Raw genomic sequence first — 19,700 nt, 5'->3', positions numbered from 1 at the left:
TCAACATAAAAAGAGTTAGAAGAGATTACATACCTTTTGGTGTGTTGGGTTCTTATGAGTTTGAGGGCCAAGCACCAATAGTGTGAATGCCTCAAATGGAATCACAAACACCACAAACTCTTGGAAAACTTTGATGAGAGTATATACACCTTGTATATTCGGCCACACACATGCACACACACACTAGATCACTAGCTTTCTCTTAGTTTCACTTAGGCTCTATTTCATGCTCCATAAGCATGCTTATATAGTATGCATGGTTAGGGTGAAACCCTAATAACCCATGTCTTTTCCTTTTCCAAGGATCCATGGGTTAAAAGCTCCATGGATCATCCATGGACTTCCACATAAGCCTAGCCCATTAACAAATGAGTATTAGCCCACACTATATAAAACAAATAGCCCATAATTTAATTAGTATTCCTTTTAATCTCTAAATTAATTCATAATTAATTTAAGACTAAAACTAATTAAATAACGTAACTTCATATTAATATATTATAACTCATAATATATTAATAAACATATGTGTATAACTCTCATAAAATTATCCATAATAGTTTGGATGAGATGCAACCCAAATGGACCATGCCGGTCGGGTCAAGTATATACCAAATAAGTTATGGACTTAGACACCTTATCCAACAGACTCCCACTTGGATAAGTCTAATAACTATATTTGCCTATAACTTCAGGAACCAACCAACAATCGTAGCTCTCGAAAACTCCCTCGAACAATGAAGACTCTGTCGAACTATGAAGCGCCATTTTAGATAAGTGATCACATAATCCTCTGTTCTCATGATATCAGCCGGACAAACACATGGAACTATGTCTTGCTTATCGTCTAGCAGTTGTTTCTCGATTTTCCGATTTGTTTGACGAAGAACTTCACTGAACACATCGGTTTAGTTCTGACCAGGCCTGGTACATGGGTCAACAAAAAATCATCGAGGGGCCCAGATATCGCTTCTATTTCTAGAAGGAACAGATAAACTTCGACTGATATGCTTGTTCTACTACTCATTGAATTGTACACAAAGGCACGTTTTATAACATCAAGTTACTGATGCGTTTACGTGCAATCAATGCACAACCAACTCATAGGTAACAACTCATATCTCTAGGTTTAAAGATTTATATGATGTTATCGTCTCACGATCACTCGAGATAAATTCCATGAAGTGATACAAGTGAGCGTGGGTTTATACCAATACTCATAACTTATGAATACTCATGAATGTTGCAGCAACCATTGCCATGTCTAAACACCTTTAAGGCATCTACAAACCCAATTCATGACAATCTTGATTCATACCTACTTCCGACGTATGATCGATTGTGGAGGTTTGAATAAATTAATTATTCTGGAAGTCAAAACATGCAAAACTGAAACAATAGTAAATAATTGACAATGATAGTAACACTTTACTCATAAATAAATCACAAATTTTATTCATCATCAAACGTCGATTACATTTTACAAGTTTCAGGAAAACTATCTAATCTGTAAAACTAATATCGTCCCTCAGCCCGATGCGTCTCGCATGCTGAAAATGCTTAACCCTCGTTAGTCCCTTCGTAAGGGGATCTGCAGGATTCTCATCTGACGATATCCTCCTTGTCACAAGGAGTCCTTCTTCAATCTTGTGTCTTAAGAAGTGATATTTTCTGTCAATGTGTCGGGATCTACCATGATCTCTTGGTTCCTTGGCTAAGATAACCGCAGCATTGTTGTCACAGAAAATCTCTATAGGTTCCTTAATAGCTGGTACAACTCCAAGGTCTCCGATGAAGTTCTTTAGCCATATCGCCTCCTTTGCTGCTTCACTCGCTGCTATATACTCTGATTCACAAGTCGAATCAGCCACCATCTCCTGTTTGGAACTCTTCCAAGAAATTGCCCCTCCATTTAAGGTAAAGATCCAGCCCGACTGAGAGCGGAAATTATCCCTATCAGTCTGAAAACCAGCATCACTATACCCTAATATTTTCAAGTCATCACTGCCACCAAGGGTAAGGATCCAATCCTTAGTCCTCTGCAGGTACTTGAGAATGTTCTTTACCGCGGTCCAATGAGCCTTGCCAGGGTTCCCCTGAAACCTGCTGACCATGCTCAAAGCAAATGCCACATCAGGACGGGTACAAGTCATAGCATACATGATCGAGCCAACTGCGGAAGCATATGGTAATTGGCTCATCTCAGCTATCTCAGCCTCTGTACTCGGACTCTGAGTCTTACTCAGTTTGGTATTGCTTTGGATCGGTAAATCTCCTTTCTTGGAATTCTCCATGTTGAACCTTTTCAACACCTTATCCAAGTAGATACTCTGACTAAGTCCAATTAGTCTTCTACTCCTTTCTCTTAATATCCTTATCCCTAGGATATAGGTAGCCTCCCCTAGGTCCTTCATAGCAAAGCACTTCCCAAGCCAGGACTTAACCTCCTGCAAGGTTGGGATGTCATTTCCTATGAGTAGTATGTCATCCACATACAGTACCAAGAAGCTAACTATACTCCCACTAGCTCTGACATACACGCAAGACTCATCTTCGCTTCTCAAGAAGCCAAACTCTTTTACCTTCTCATCAAAACAAAGATTCCAGCTACGAGATGCTTGTTTTAATCCATAAATGGATTTCTCAAGCTTGCATACTCTATTAGGGTACTCTGCATTGACAAAACCCTCTGGCTGATTCATGTACACATCCTCAGCCAACTTTCCATTAAGGAAAGCGGTTTTGACATCCATTTGCCATATTTCATAATCATGAAATGCTGCAATGGCTAACATAACCCTAATAGACTTAATCTTGGCTACCGGCGAGAAGGTTTCATCATAATCAATACCTTGAGTTTGAGTAAAACCCTTCGCAACCAGTCGAGCCTTATAAGTATGCACTTTTCCTTCCATGTCGGTCTTCTTTTTGAAGATCCATATGCACCCGACTGTTTTACTGCCTGGTACATTGTCAACCAAGTTCCAAACTTGATTGTCATACATGGACTGTATCTTGCTGTCCATAGCCTCCTTCCATTTAGCAGACTCCGGGCCTGCCATGGCTTCCTTAACACTGCTAGGTTCATCGAAATTTACTAGTGTACTATCACTAATAAACGTATCACCTTCCGTAGTAATATGAAAACCATAATAAAACGAAGGTGTGTTCCTAACCCGTGTGGAACGCCTCGGAGGTACAGACTCGTCAGCTGGATCAACAGGAGTTTCTTCCTCAGGTTGATTGCTAGTGTCTGAGGTTCCTTCATCAATTGATTCTCGAATTTCTTCAATATCAATCTGCCTCCCACTGTCTCCTTGGCTTATAAATTCTTTCTCGCGAAAGATCCCTCTTCGTGCTACAAAGACCACATTATCATTGGGTCTGTAGAAAAGGTAACCGAAGGATTTCTGTGGGTAGCCGATGAAAATACACCTTTCACTTCGGGGTTCAAGCTTATCATGAGTTTCACGCCTCACGAAGGCTTCGCAACCCCAAATTTTGATGTGGTCCAAATTGGGAACCTTCCCAGTCCACATCTCATGAGGTGTTTTGGTAACCTTCTTTGTAGGGACTAGATTAAGGATATGGGCGGCAGTCTCTAAGGCATACCCCCAAAAAGAGATTGGTAACGAAACTCGACTCATCATAGAGCGAACCATGTCCAACAAGGTACGATTACGCCTCTCAGCTACACCATTCAGTTGTGGTGTCTTGGGAGGAGTCAATTGTGAGACAATCCCACACTCCTTAAGATAGTCAAGGAACTCGGTACTAAGATACTCTCCACCTCGATCGGATCGAAGCATCTTAATGTTCCTGCCCAATTGATTTTCTACTTCCTGTTTGAATTCCTTAAACCTTTCAAAGGTTTCGGACTTATGTTTGATTAAGTAGACATACCCATATCTACTAAAATCATCAATAAAAGTCACATAATACCGATTAGCGTCCCTTGTGGCGGTTTTGAATGGTCCACATACATCAGTATGTATTAGGTCCAACAAAACCTCACCCCTCTCACAAGTTCCAGTGAAGGGTGATTTTGTCATTTTTCCAAGTAGACAAGATTCACAACTATCATCTGATTTGAGGTCAAATGATTCCAAGACTCCACTCTTTTGGAGTTGTCCTATGCGTTTCTTGTTTACATGTCCAAGACGACAATGCCACAATGATGCTTTATCTAGGCTAGTAGAAGAATCAATATACAACACATTATTTCCTAAGTTGTCTACAATCGACACAGTTTCATACACACCATCACAAGGTAATGCTTTAAAATAAAACACATTATTAAAGAAAGCATTAATACCACCACATTCATTATCAAACGAAAAGGTAAAACCTTGTTTGTACAAAGCATGAAAAGAAATAATATTCCTCGCCATTTCAGACGAGTACACACATTTATTCAAATCTAATTTTAACCCATTATTAAGCAACAAAGTATAAACTCCAATCTTGGAAACAGGTGAAGCCTTCCTATTCCCCATGATTAAGTTTATCTTCCCGTGCTCCACATCCTCATTTCTTCTTAGGCCCTGCAAATCAGAACATATGTGAATACCACATCCTGTATCAAGCACCCAAGAGTTAGAATATGTTGAGTAATTAGACAATATAGTGTAAATACCTGCAAAGGTGGGTTTCACTTTCCCATCCTTTAGATCCTGCAAGTACTTAGAGCAGTTTCGCTTCCAGTGTGCCTTTTCATGGCAACAAAAGCATTCAGCATCCTTGGGAATGGCAGAAGGAGTGACAGAACCGTTCTTAGTCTTTGATGAGAAGCCTTCAAGAGACTTTCCCTTGGTACCCTTCGAAGGGTGCTTCCTCTTTTTCCCTTTGCCTTGCCCAATAGCTAAAACAGGGGTAAAAGTTGGAGTAGGAGTAGTAGAGGTAACAACCGCTTTACCCTTAAGACCGGTTTCAGCGGTCTTCAAGAGTCCTTGAAGCTTGCTGAGGGTAACTTCCTCCTTGTTCATATGATATGTCATTCGAAAATGATCATAACAAGAAGGTAAGGAGTGCAAAATGATGTCAATTGCTAACTCCTCGGGGATGTTAACATTCAGCTTCAGCAAACGGTCCACATACCTTTGCATCTTTTGCATGTGGCCCGTGACGGATTCACCGTCCTTCATGCGGGTAGTTATTATGGAGGAGATTATTTCATACCGCTCCTGACGAGCACTCTGATGGTACCTTTCCATCAGGTCTTGGTGCATCTCAAAAGGGTAGAAATCTTCATACGACTTTTGGAGCTCGGCTGTCATCGTGGCCATCATGATACATGCCACCTTAGTAGCATCTCTCTCATGAGTCCTGAATTCAGCGATCTCCTCAGGAGTAGCAGTAGACTCATCAAGTTCTTTTTAACTCCTTATCGAGGACATATTCCTTGTCCTCGTAACGAGTAACCATCCTGATGTTCCTAATCCAATCCATGAAGTTGGAACCATCAAAGATGACCCTCCCACAAAGATTCATGAGAGAGAAAGAACCAGTTGGGTTAGAGCCTGAAGCATTTGTGTTGGAAGACATCTGAAAGAAGAAAGTAAGTTTAGATTAGATATTTAGGATCCTTAATAAGACACCCAAATGTAATATTAAGGCTAGGATCCAATCACAATATATTACACTTAGAAGAGGGATGCCGTAATCTAAGTAATAATATATTTGAAAGGTAGGCGAATGACGATTCACCAATTTCCACCATGAAAACGAAATGATTTATTAGGTTTAATTGGATTTGAAATTCCTAGATTCTTTTGAGATTCATTGAACTTTTCAATGGCATGTTTCAATCTCGATTGTGCCCTTCAAGTTTTGTGACTGGGATGCCGAGGATCACTAAACAAGGTGTGAATAACCATGCTAACTCACTTGGTACTCCTAATATTATCACCTAATCAATGTGCCGGTTAACCACACACGCTCCATTGATCTATGACAACATTAAGTTACCCTTCGTGATCCTTACTAGTTCTAGTTAGTGTGCCGGTTAACCACACACGCTCCACCAACGACTTGGTAAGGTACAAAGTGTGAATTCCATGGATTAGCACCATGTTCACATTTTCCTAAAATAACTAAGATTGGGAATTAAAAGAGTTTAGTTATTTTATAATATTCATTATACTTTTAATGAGGATTTAAAGTCATTGTTCTACCCGTTCGGCTAACGACCCTCCACCGATCAAGCAAGCGGTGGGTGAGAGTATACACCCATTAAGTCACCATTTTATAGGCAACAACCTTATACCCACCTTATAGACCGGCTTTGTGAATGAGGCCTACTAACGGTAAAACGACTTATTCTTATACATATATATAATAATTAACCATTAATGTTATAAATAGTATAAGGGTTGAATTTTAACTATTAAAACTCTAAGGTTTGGAATTAAAGTTTATTAAAGTGTGTGAAACTTTACAAATTCCAAAACTTGAGGGCAAGTTTTGTAACTTTGCAAAACTCTTCATTTCATAACTTATGAATTAAAGGTTCATAAAAATGAAGACTCTTCATTTTCATGTAACTTATGTGTTTTAAGTGTGTGTTAAATGAAAGTGACCTTTGGTAATCCATAACTTGAGGACAAATTATGGACTCCATTAAAACACATAAATGATAAAGAATTAATCCTAAACAATTCAGCAAATAATTCCTATCATTTTCTAAATTCATAAGAACATGAACATGATCATCAAAATTCAAGAATTGTATGAACACATAAAATCATGGAATTTTGATATATGCTATTGTAAATGGATTAGAACAACCATTACACCAACTAAAATAAGTTTTATAACACCAAAACAGTTTAGGGTAATGTTTCTAGTCCATTTCCAGCAGCAAAAGTCGAGATTCTGCATTCCTTCGATCCTACTCGCCGAGTGCACGAACGGACTCGTTGAGTAGGTTGAAGTTTGCCTTGGACTCGGCGAGTCCCCCCAATGGACTCGGCGAGTCGACCATGCAGACAGCAACGATTTCGACTTTTTTTCACTATTTTGCATCAAATATCAAAGAAGCAAGCCTAGGCTCTGATACCACTGTTGGGTTTTGAGCAATCTAACACTTCCAAAGTGTGCGTGCAACCCTAATAAACCTTGGATCTATGTTTGTCTAAATACATGCAAAATAATAATTTTCCAAGGTTTATAACCTATCTAACATGGCATGGGGAACATTTCAACATAAAAAGAGTTAGAAGAGATTACATACCTTTTGGTGTGTTGGGTTCTTAGGAGTTTGAGGGCCAAGCACCAATAGTGTGAATGCCTCAAATGGAATCACAAACACCACAAACTCTTGGAAAACTTTGATGAGAGTATATACACCTTGTATATTCGGCCACACACATGCACACACACATGCACACACACACTAGATCACTAGCTTTCTCTTAGTTTCACTTAGGCTCTATTTCATGCTCCATAAGCATGCTTATATAGTATGCATGGTTAGGGTGAAACCCTAATAACCCATGTCTTTTCCTTTTCCAAGGATCCATGGGTTAAAAGCTCCATGGATCATCCATGGACTTCCACATAAGCCTAGCCCATTAACAAATGAGTATTAGCCCACACTATATAAAACAAATAGCCCATAATTTAATTAGTATTCCTTTTAATCTCTAAATTAATTCATAATTAATTTAAGACTAAAACTAATTAAATAACGTAACTTCATATTAATATATTATAACTCATAATATATTAATAAACATATGTGTATAACTCTCATAAAATTATCCATAATAGTTTGGATGAGATGCAACCCAAATGGACCATGCCGGTCGGGTCAAGTATATACCAAATAAGTTATGGACTTAGACACCTTATCCAACAGGAGGGTCGTTAGCCGAACGGGTAGGACAATGACTTTAAATTCTCCCTTCATTAAAAGTATTAATGATAAATACTAAGTAACTAAAATCTTAATAATTCCTAATCTTAGTTACTTTAGGAAAATGTGAATTTGGTGATAGCCCATGGAATTCACACTTTGTACCTCACCAAGTCGTTGGTGGAGCGTGTGTGGTTAACCGGCACACTAACTTGGACTAGTAAGGACCACGAAGGGTGACTTAATGTTTGTCAGAGATCAATGGAGCGTGTGTGGTTAACCGGCACATTGATTAGGTGATAATATTAAGGATACCAAGTGAATTGGTATGGTTATTCACACCTTGTTTTATGATCCTCGGCATCCCAGTCATAAAATTTGAGAGGGCACACTCGAGATTGAAACATGCCATTGAAAAGTTCAATGAATCTCAAAAGATCTAGGAATTTCAAATCCAATTAAAACCTAATAAATTATTTCGTTTTTCATGGTGGAAATTGGTGAATCGTCATTCGCCTACCTTCAAATATTTTATAACTTGGATTACGGCTGTAACACCGTGATTTTCAAGACAAAATTTTTTATTTAATTAATCAATTTAATATTAATACACTTGTTTAAAATCTTATTCACATTCGAATTACAAAACACGGTTTCATTTTTATTATAATAGAAGACCAGGATCCTCCAAAACACAACTCTTTCTTCGGTGTGTACAATCGAACCGTTGCCATCCCGCGTTACTGTAAGAACCTGAAACAACATAACATAAACAACGTAAGCACGAAGCTTAGTGAGTTCCCCAATATACACCTTACGCACGTACGCCTTTCCAGGCCCTAACCTTTCGGTCCACTGCACAATGCCTTCCGGCCCATGAGATAATCGCCTTCCGGCCCATAAGATATTTGCCTTCCGGCCCATAAGATAATTGCCTTCCGACCCATAAGATAATTGCCTTCCGGCCCATAAGATAATTGCCTTACAGCCCATACACATATAAAACACATAACACAAATACTCTAACACATAAAGCACATATATCATATATATACCCGACCTTTCTGTCACATAACACTTTGCCTTCCGGCCCATATATAAACATGTATATCACGCGTAGCAGCTAACTTTCCATTTATAGCATATAAACATAACACATAACATACTTGACCTTCCGGTCACACAATCAAACCCTTCCGGGTACAGTATAGTGAGAAAACTCACCTCGCGGACGCTGGAAGATAACAACTCCTGAAATCCCTTGCACTTGATCCTCCGAGCTACAAGCTCCCTGTAACATCATATATCTCTTCATTAATACTTCTATCTTCCATGTTAACTGACCCTAAGAAATCACACCGGTCAACTCTGGTCAACGGCCATCTCGACTGGACTCGGCGAGTACCCTGGCGACTCGGCGAGTCTAGTCGTCCTCACAAATTCCTGAATGTTCCCTTTCCACTCGTCGAGTATCCCTCTTGACTCGACGAGGTCCTCGTGGAAGAATCGCGGGGCCACCCCGACTCTACTCTCCGAGTCTGAAGAACAAACTCGGCGAGTCCCAGAGAATCTTCAAGCTACTCGCCGAGTCTGCTCATCCGACTCGGCGAGTCCACGCCATGCAGTCGATCGAACTGCTTCCTGAGATACATATATTCCCGAATATACAAACATGGGACCTTCTGGACCTCTAAGGGTCCTAATACAAGGTTATAAACATTGGATAACGACACAACAATCCATCTAATCTCCAAATGGGTTTCATAAACCCTAAATTCGTGTACACATCAAAATAACAGAAATGATCCGAAACATAACCTGAAAACGTACTCTCTGTGTCCCCAAACCTCAGAACTCGACCCCCTTGCTCTTCCTTTGGCCAAAATCCTTCCTCTTCTTGCACCACAATTCCTTCAAAGTCAATAATGGCCTTCAAGTTTGCTCTAGATGCCACAGTCGTTTAGGGTTCTCCTCAATCGGCCAAAAGACGTGAAATGACGACATAACAACCCTTATATACGACCCAATATGAAACGGCTAGGGTTTCCGCTGAACAGCGTCGACTCGCCGAGTCCATACCTGGACTCGTCGAGTCCAGTCGCGAACCCGCGACCAAATCTGCGACCCTACTCGGCGAGTCTGGCTCCAACTCGCCGAGTCTCCCCTTTAAAACTCCCCAAAATGCAATTTAACAATACTTGAGATTTTGGGCTGTTACAATTCTCCCCCACTAGAATTAGACTTCGCCCTCGAAGTCACACTCTGAAAATAGTTCTGGATGCTGCTCCCGCATCACACGTTTCGGCTTCCCTAAACACTTCCGATATCTTCCGAGGTTGCCACTGAATCAATGCCAGAGGTACCTCCTTGTTCCTCAGAAACTTGATCTTCCGATCCCTGATGGCCACTGGCCTCTCGGCGTAACACAGGCTCGCATCCACCTAATCGTTCTCTAGTAGAACCACTGCTGACTCATTTGCTATACACCTCTTCAATTGCGACACCTAAAAGTGTCATGGATCCATCTAAATTCCGTTGGCAGCTCCAACCGGTATGCCACTTTTCCTACCTTCGCACCTTCACGCAAAGACCCAACATACCGGCCCCTACTTACCCCTCTTCCTGGATCCAAACACCCCTTCCCAGGGAGAGACCGTCAGGAATACGAAGTCGCCGACCTGAACCACATGCTCGCAACGGCGTCTGTCTGCATAACCTTCCTGTCAACTCTAAACGATCTTTAACCTCTGATTAGCCTGACGCATCTGCTCTGTCGACCAAAACACGATCGATGCACTATCCACCACTTCCTGCAACCGAGAATTACCCAAGACGCGACTCTGCTCTAAATCTCAATGATCACACGACTCATAAGGCTTATGAAACTCAGAATTACCGGTTCCCCGATCCTAAGCCCACTTTATCCATATCGGAACAACTGAGGGACCCATTCTCAATCTTAGGGCAACTCTCACGAGTTCTCTTCCTCCAAACACCTACCCTGGCTGCATTAGCCCCAACATACCTTTCCCTTCCCTCACTTAGTGAAACCCGCTTGACAACCTTGACACTACTCCCTGTATCACACATGCACTGGATCTGCTCGCAAGGACTCTCGAGTCCATGCATTACCTTTCCTCCACGAACGAGGTTCCGACATCACCTTCCATGCAACAGCTCAAAGGGCGGCATACTAATGCACTAATGATGGCTGTTAATATGGAACAACTCAACCAATGATAATTACGTACCGCGGCTTCCTCCGACAGCTAATACACATGCCCGAAACATGTCTTCGAACGTCCGCATCGTTCGCCCTCTCTAAAGTGTCCTTAGATGTCATCATGATAAGCTCCTTTCCCATATTCCTCTTCAAGGCTAAGTACCAGATCAACTTTTGGCTCCACATCTGAGCCCCCAACGGTCACCCATATCGCGATCCAAATATTCCACTGACTTTTCTCCCCGTGACCACTATCCCGACCCAGTGACACGTAAGTCACAAAATCTTCTTTTCCTTGTGAGAGAAAATACAATCCCACCGAGGATCGTCTCAACTCTAATCTATGGTTTCTGCTGTGCCTCTTCCTTGCGTATCTCCCCGCATCCCCCGACAGAGACGAAGACCCCCGTTTCGCCCCTGACTCAACATACAAGCTCCAAAGACTCAATATCAGGGCTACCCAAACTCGAAACTCTTCCACCTCATACGCTGCTCGAAAATATTCCAACATAAAAATTCTCTTGCCACCCAGTGAGTACTGCAACTCCACGCAGCATCACAACACCCTCTGACTAGTGAGTACTGCGACTCGAACATCCACCACAGACTATGGAGGCAATCAACATAACGAACGCCCATCTTGCAAAAATCCACCCTCTCAAATAATCTCCCTGAATGCCCATACCCGAAGACTCCTACTAATTCCGCAGATACCTGATATGCCACACGTCGATTCAATTCGGGATTCCCGAATAACTCCAAGATAAGGATATCATACCCGAATATCCCAGAATACTACCACCACCACTGATCTCCTGCACCCCATAATTAAACCTATATTTTCCCCGCCTTACAACCTTGGTGCATCTAATTTCTCGATTGGAATGCGAGATAACGTTAACGTACGAAATGCGCTGATAATTCTCCAAATCCCTTTTTCCCGACACTCAAAATCCAAACAAGGATACGCATACCGACTCCAGAAGTTGACTGCCCAATCATTCTCTATCTTCTTGCAACAACACCAATCACCTGTCATGAATACGTTCGTTCTCCTCTTCAAGTACTTCCCGCATTAACTCACTCTGACCCCTTAACTCGATCATCGACACCTCTGGTCTCATGATTTCTTACTGCATATCTCTATACTCCGTTTATAACTACTCTTGCCAACTCTTTGTTTTCTACGTACCGCACCCGGTTCTCCCCCACTAGGGTTTGAACCGTCACTAGTTAGCATACCATCAACCCACGACTATCTTTCACCAGCGAAATCGTACCTGCTCCAGGAAAGTGCTATGCAACGCCCAATAGTCCCTCCCCTTATGAAGTCAATCAACCCTCTATACTCTGAACCTCTGGTTGACTCCCAAGAACTTCTCATCACGGCTGTCTCTAATCGTTCCAAATCCCATACCAATCCAACACTAAGCATCTGCTCCGCTAGATAACATCTTTGACTCGTAGACTGCACCGCAAAATCATCGTTCCTCTCAACTCAACTCATCAACCCATATCCAACGCCAGATTTGTCCCAAGAACAGGAACTCACTCTCAACCTAGACGAAACTCTCTGCACTGCAAAACTCGACTGAACTCTTCACTGCTACCACTATAACACAACCTGTCCTTCTCAATTAGGTGTGGTGTGGTTCTCGACTACCTCAGTCCCAACTGACTGTCTGCTCACGGTAAATCACTGTCTCGCGGCACATCCGCTACCTGGTGCTCTGAGGGAAGTCATTATCGATAACTACCTGCAGGGTGTACTCCCAAATCCAAAACTGAAACACCAGACCTCTCGTGTCTTGCACACAAACATAAATGGCACTACCCACCTAGAAGGTGACCTCTCCTCTATCGACCGATTTCTCGACTTAGACCGAAATTTCCTCTCCCTTTAACTCCCTACCACCATACTCCGATAGGTACTCGCCTTTCCCCCCAAGGAACGCCTCTCCATCCTCAATCATGGTTCACAGGCCTAAACCCATAGCGTCCGATCTCTACCTCATCGATCCTAACCGGATAACAAGATAGTCACCAACATCATCCACTACGAACTACGATACTCATCCCATGACATCCCTTCTCCATTTGCTTCGGTGCATGGTGCCTGAACCATAGTATTACTCCTCAATCTGTTCCGATGTATGGTACACGAACCATAACATCACTCTGTAATCCGCTCCGATGTATGGTGCTCGAACCACAACATCCATCCTCAATCTGTCCCGATGTATGGTACCCGGACCATAACATCGCTCCGCAGTCCGCTCCGACGTATCGTATTCGAACCATAACATCACTCCTCAATCTGTTCCTTAGGACCTTCAGAATGCTCCCTGTATCAAGTATGGGTCCTCTGCTTTCAGTAGTACAGGCCCATACTACCTGCCACATCTACCCATACTTTCCACACGGACCATCCCAGAGTTCCTAAGTAGCTGATCGACCTGCTCTTTTCACCAATCCCATCTTGCATGTTTGCTCCCCAGCGAAATCCTCTACTCTACCCGCGCACCCATCTTGGCTAGGTTTAATCTCTAGCCCCTTCCGCCGTCCTCCCACTTCTTTGCTATCAGCTGCTGAAGAGCTCCTAATGATGCCAAACATCTACCTCCTGAGTATCGTCATACTCACTTAGTAGCTGTCTCCCATCATCGAGAACTCCACAAAGCACGAAGCAAGCAGCATTCGAGCATCGAAGCATACATAGGACTCCCTAGCTGTGATAGCTCCACCTTCTCGGCTCATCCTCGGAAGTGCCACTGTACTCTGTAGCTCTACCCCTCGCGCGTTCTAACTAGATACCCTCACTCATCACATACACACAAAAGCATAACGCACATATAACCACAAACCCTAGACTAAGGCATCACAAATCAGGCCACTCTAGTCCTAAGATATGAAATACCTAGCCTGTCTCTAACATGCAATAATATCTCATAAGTGCATAATAAATATTTCGTAACACAAAAGTAAGGGTATTTTGGGAAATCACCGTTTGGCTCTGGCTGATTGTACACACTGCTCTTTCTTGCTTTCTCTTTGAACTCTTATTCACTTTTAGAAAACCATTTATTTGGAAAACTTTTTCTTACTTCCTCAGTTTGAGTCCAGATTTACCCGTAGGCGCGTCCGAATCCCTCAAACCAAGGCTCTGATACCAATTGTAACACCGTGATTTTCAAGACAAAAATTTTTATTTAATTAATCAATTTAATATTAATACACTTGTTTAAAATCTTATTCACATTCGAATTACAAAACATGGTTTCATTTTTATTATAATAGAAGACCAGGATCCTCCAAAACACAACTCTTTCTTCGGTGTGTACAATCGAACCGTTGCCATCCCGCGTTACTGTAAGAACCTGAAACAACATAACATAAACAACGTAAGCACGAAGCTTAGTGAGTTCCCCAATATACACCTTACGCACGTACGCCTTTCCAGGCCCTGACCTTTCGGTCCACTGCACAATGCCTTCCGGCCCATGAGATAATCGCCTTCCGGCCCATAAGATATTTGCCTTCCGGCCCATAAGATAATTGCCTTCCGGCCCATAAGATAATTGCCTTCCGGCCCATAAGATAATTGCCTTCCGGCCCATAAGATAATTGCCTTCCGGCCCATACACATATAAAACACATAACACAAATACTCTAACACATAAAGCACATATATCATATATATACCCGACCTTTCTGTCACATAATACTTTGCCTTCCGGCCCATATATAAACATGTATATCACGCGTAGCAGCTAACTTTCCATTTATAGCATATAAACATAACACATAACATACTTGACCTTCCGGTCACACAATCAAACCCTTCCGGGTACAGTATAGTGAGAAAACTCACCTCGCGGACGCTGGAAGATAACAACTCCTGAAATCCCTTGCACTTGATCCTCCGAGCTACAAGCTCCCTGTAACATCATATATCTCTTCATTAATACTTCTATCTTCCATGTTAACTGACCCTAAGAAATCACACCGGTCAACTCTGGTCAACGGCCATCTCGACTGGACTCGGCGAGTACCCTGGCGACTCGGCGAGTCTAGTCGTCCTCACAAATTCCTGAATGTTCCCTTTCCACTCGTCGAGTATCCCTCTTGACTCGACGAGGTCCTCGTGGAAGAATCGCGGGGCCACCCCGACTCTACTCGCCGAGTCTGAAGAACAAACTCGGCGAGTCCCAGAGAATCTTCAAGCTACTCGCCGAGTCTGCTCATCCGACTCGGCGAGTCCACGCCATGCAGTCGATCGAACTACTTCCTGAGATACATATATTCCCGAATATACAAACATGGGACCTTCTGGACCTCTAAGGGTCCTAATACAAGGTTATAAACATTGGATAACGACACAACAATCCATCTAATCTCCAAATGGGTTTCATAAACCCTAAATTCGTGTACACATCAAAATAACAGAAATGATCCGAAACATAACCTGAAAACGTACTCTCTGTGTCCCCAAACCTCAGAACTCGACCCCCTTGCTCTTCCTTTGGCCAAAATCCTTCCTCTTCTTGCACCACAATTCCTTCAAAGTCAATAATGGCCTTCAAGTTTGCTCTAGATGCCACAGTCGTTTAGGGTTCTCCTCAATCGGCCAAAAGACGTGAAATGACGACATAACAACCCTTATATACGACCCAATACGAAACGGCTAGGGTTTCCGCTGAACAACGTCGACTCGCCGAGTCCATACCTGGACTCGTCGAGTCCAGTCGCGAACCCGCGACCAAATCTGCGACCCTACTCGGCGAGTCTGGCTCCAACTCACCGAGTCTCCCCTTTAAAACTCCCCAAAATGCAATTTAACAATACTTGAGATTTTGGGCTGTTACAACGGCATAGCTCTTCTAGTTTATAAAATAGTTTGTTGGGTCCTAGCCTTAATATTTCATATTGGGTGTCATATTAAGGACTTTAAATCAACTATCTTGAATATCTCCCAAAACATGTCTGGTTTAGACATTTATGATCTTCCCAAATCTCTTGAAGATGATGTTCCTCAACATCATGCTTCACTTCCTCTATCTCCTCCAATTATTCTCCCTCACCCACAAGTTATTGAAAAGTTTAAGGTCACTCGAACCCTATTGGCAAGTAAAGGTCTTGGTGTGGTCACATCTTGGAGATGTAGTCACATATTGACACGCCGGGAGAGTTGGGTGCAAAGTCTTGAGAAAGTTGGTGGTTTAATCACTTTCTAAGTCACATAGTGAGTTTTTTGGAACACCTATGAAAAAGACTATGACAAGACCCTTAATGATTTTATCTATTTGTTAAGATCAACTTCCTCAAAACTTGATGGACATTGACAATAGTGACACAGGAAATCTAGAAAAGCATTCTATTCCCAATGGAAAGGGACCGGCCATAGTCAACTCGGTTGACCAAATGGTAAAGAGAAAAACTAAGTCTGTGATAGTCCCGTGTACCATTATCAAAGGGTCCATATGTTTATATAGCAAAGAAAGGGGCATTGGTTGCAAAGCTACCATAATTTACCTAAGGATGTTAAAGTCGATAAGTTTGACTCTACTTCAGGTAAAGTCCACTATCTAACTCTGCTAAGTTTCTATTTGGAGATTCTTATTACATAATGTGAATGGGTCTCATGCTGATGTCTTTTAAGAATCAAAGAAAAGGTAAAGAAACTTAAAGAAAAAATATGTTGAATCTGATCGCGTAGATGGATTTCTATCGTGTAGTTTGAAGATCGGATTCTTGAGCTACTTCTTAGGAGTTATAATATATTGCTTGTGAATAGACAACAACAAGGTTTTCATGTGGATTGTAAGGATAAGTTTTTCCGCAAAGTTTTAAAATAAAAGAAAAAAAGGGGTTTTAATTTTATATATTTTAAGAATATCCTTACAATGGCATCTGTGGAAAATTGTTGCTTATATGTTTTCAGTAATAGCAATATTGGAAAGTGGATTTGATTCTTTCATTTGTGGTAGTGTCTGAATTTACCAAATGAAGAAAGTTTTTCATCACCCAAGTTTCAATTGGACAGAAACTTGGAATCATACAAGTTGTATTGTATGATGAATGAGAATTTTCATCTTTGAAAAATTAAGACTAATTCTTTGATCACATGTATATGTGAGTCAATTGAAGGACTAAGGAATTAGGTACACTTGGTGTGCACTGGTCAAGGTCCACCACAAAGATTGATTTGTCATGATTTACTAAAGATTAGTAAATATGATTATACTTATAAGGTTAAGTATAATTCTGTAACATTGAAAAGGTTCCAATGTATGGCAGAGCGAATAAGAAGAATCAAATTAGGCAGAAGGATAAAAGTTTCTCAAATCTGAAAAGATGGGAGAGTACTTTAGTATCAGTTTTATGATCATCTTAATGATTTAGAAACCATATCACAAATTCATACTCTAAGGACGTCTTAGTGCATTGTTATGGCTAAGAAGAGAGGTCATGAATTGTTGGATTGGTTAAGATCAAAGAGATGAGTCATGCTTCGTTCCAAAACAATTCTTAGAGTCATACTCCAATATTGTAACATTGAGTGACATAAAGTAAGGTTTAAAACACTTATCAAATGTAGTGTGAAATGTTTCTACTCTTGTACATTTGAGATTGGTAAGTTGTGATGTATTGGATGAGACAAAGACCAACTAAGACCAATTGTGTGAAGTTTTAGTCTTGATAAGAATCCGCACTATCCCTTGAATGTTTGTTTTGTCAAGGAATGGTTCTTGACTGGGGAAACTTATATGTCAAGAGGACAGTGGAAGCCTTAAAGATCCTGAAAGAGTTTCAAGATTTAATCAAGAGTAAAACCTGTAATTTATCACTAACACACGACTTAAGGTTTGCAACCTATCGTGTTGACATAATTCTCATTTTTGTACCTACTTCAAACAAGTTGTATTTGCATGTGAGTTATCAGAGTTCAACTTGGAAGCATTGGTGGGCCTTGTGCTACCAAGGTGACAAGAAAGTAAGATTGAATAAGTTTAATCCATGTAAGGCTGAATTTGTCACTAACCTTATCTTGTGATTATGGTTTTGACAAATTCGCATCGATAGGAACTCATACACTATAAAATCTAAGTGTCATAAGGTTTCTCTCCGATTCATGAAAATGATGGTGAGGAAACGCTTTCACTAAGTAGATTTTACATAGATATCAATTGTGTTATTTGCATTTTCAAAAGTCGTTAGTGGAGCGTGTGTGGTTAACCGGCACGCTAACATGGACTTGTGAGAAATGGCAAATGCCTAAGCAATTGAGACTATGATTACGGAATCCCTTTTCATAGTTCTGAAAATTGTTTAGACACACATGTGAGCTATCTAAGAAAGGATGTATGAATCTAAATTTCAGAAGTCCAGCAGATTTTTGAAAATATGTCAGAGGTAGTGGGAGCATAAGTGTTATGATGATAATCATCATGTTAGTGGGAGCATGATTATTATGATTAGTATTGCAAGCTAGCAATGTTAATTATAGAAAACAAAGTTTCAATCCGTGAAGTTGCAGGGGTTGAAAAGTTGTTTTGCTATAATTAAGGGAGAGGAAATTATACTTCATTTCAATTCTAAAGCTTAGATTGAGATTTTAATCATCTTTAGTCAAGAATATATATGAATTTTGTGTTGGAATGGTTCAACTTGAAGAAATTCTATATATATTGCGTTTTCAAAATTCGATTATGATTACGATATCCCTCTTCATAGTTAAATTTTGAAAACATGGCAAATAAAAAATATTGTAGCAAAAGACTGGTCTAGTATCATGTCTTTATGTCAAACATCATGAATCATGTTCCATATGCTTCAGATATAGGATCGATTTCACGTGCTATAATCTTCATCCTTTCTAAATTTTCCAAATGCTTAAGGCATTCAGAAGGGAAAAGTCTAGAACTGGATATGACTAAAGTGATTAAACAATTGTCGAGGACAATCTAAGGTTTACCAAAGATTGGTTTCTCAAGGACAATTGGAAGTATAGTGATAATTCTGGCAGGACCATATTGACATTTTCTGAAAAGAAGTAACTCTTGTTCGGAAGTGATATTCAAAATGGGACTATGGAAATGTCTCCATAGGTGGAAGCTATTCAATCTATGTAAGATTAGAAAACCTTAATGCAAGAAGGATGTTCAAAGCAATGTACTTTGAATATGAGACTTCCGTTCCATAGAAGTTGAGCTTCTTTGGAATACTCTGTAATGACTGGTGACAAGGTTTTGGTGACTCTGTGCATAATCATTACAAGAGGAACATTGCATAAAAGTTTAAAATCTAACAGATTTTTGGTAAATGGTAGAAATTAGAAATTCTTACATTTACAATAAGGATTTGGGATTGTGAAATGAGTATCATTGTGAATCATGTTCAATTGATCTACATCACAATGTAAGGATCATATACAAACATAGTGTGCATACTTGGGGTATGGCATAACTATTGTTTAGGAAAACAAAGTGTACATGCTAGGAGCATGGGACGACTGTTGTTTTGATTCAAGTCTTAAGTTGATTATTTGAAACATTGAATAATGTGTAATCAATATGGTGATAAATAAAAGGTGGTTTTATTTATATTCAAAAGGGTTCTGAG

This window comes from Lactuca saligna, chromosome 9 (genome assembly GCF_052625555.1).
Source record: "Lactuca saligna cultivar CGN05327 chromosome 9, ASM5262555v1, whole genome shotgun sequence".
In the NCBI taxonomy this organism is placed as follows: domain Eukaryota; kingdom Viridiplantae; phylum Streptophyta; class Magnoliopsida; order Asterales; family Asteraceae; genus Lactuca; species Lactuca saligna.
The sequence above is the reverse complement of the archived record's forward strand: the minus strand, read 5'-3'. Positions refer to the sequence as shown.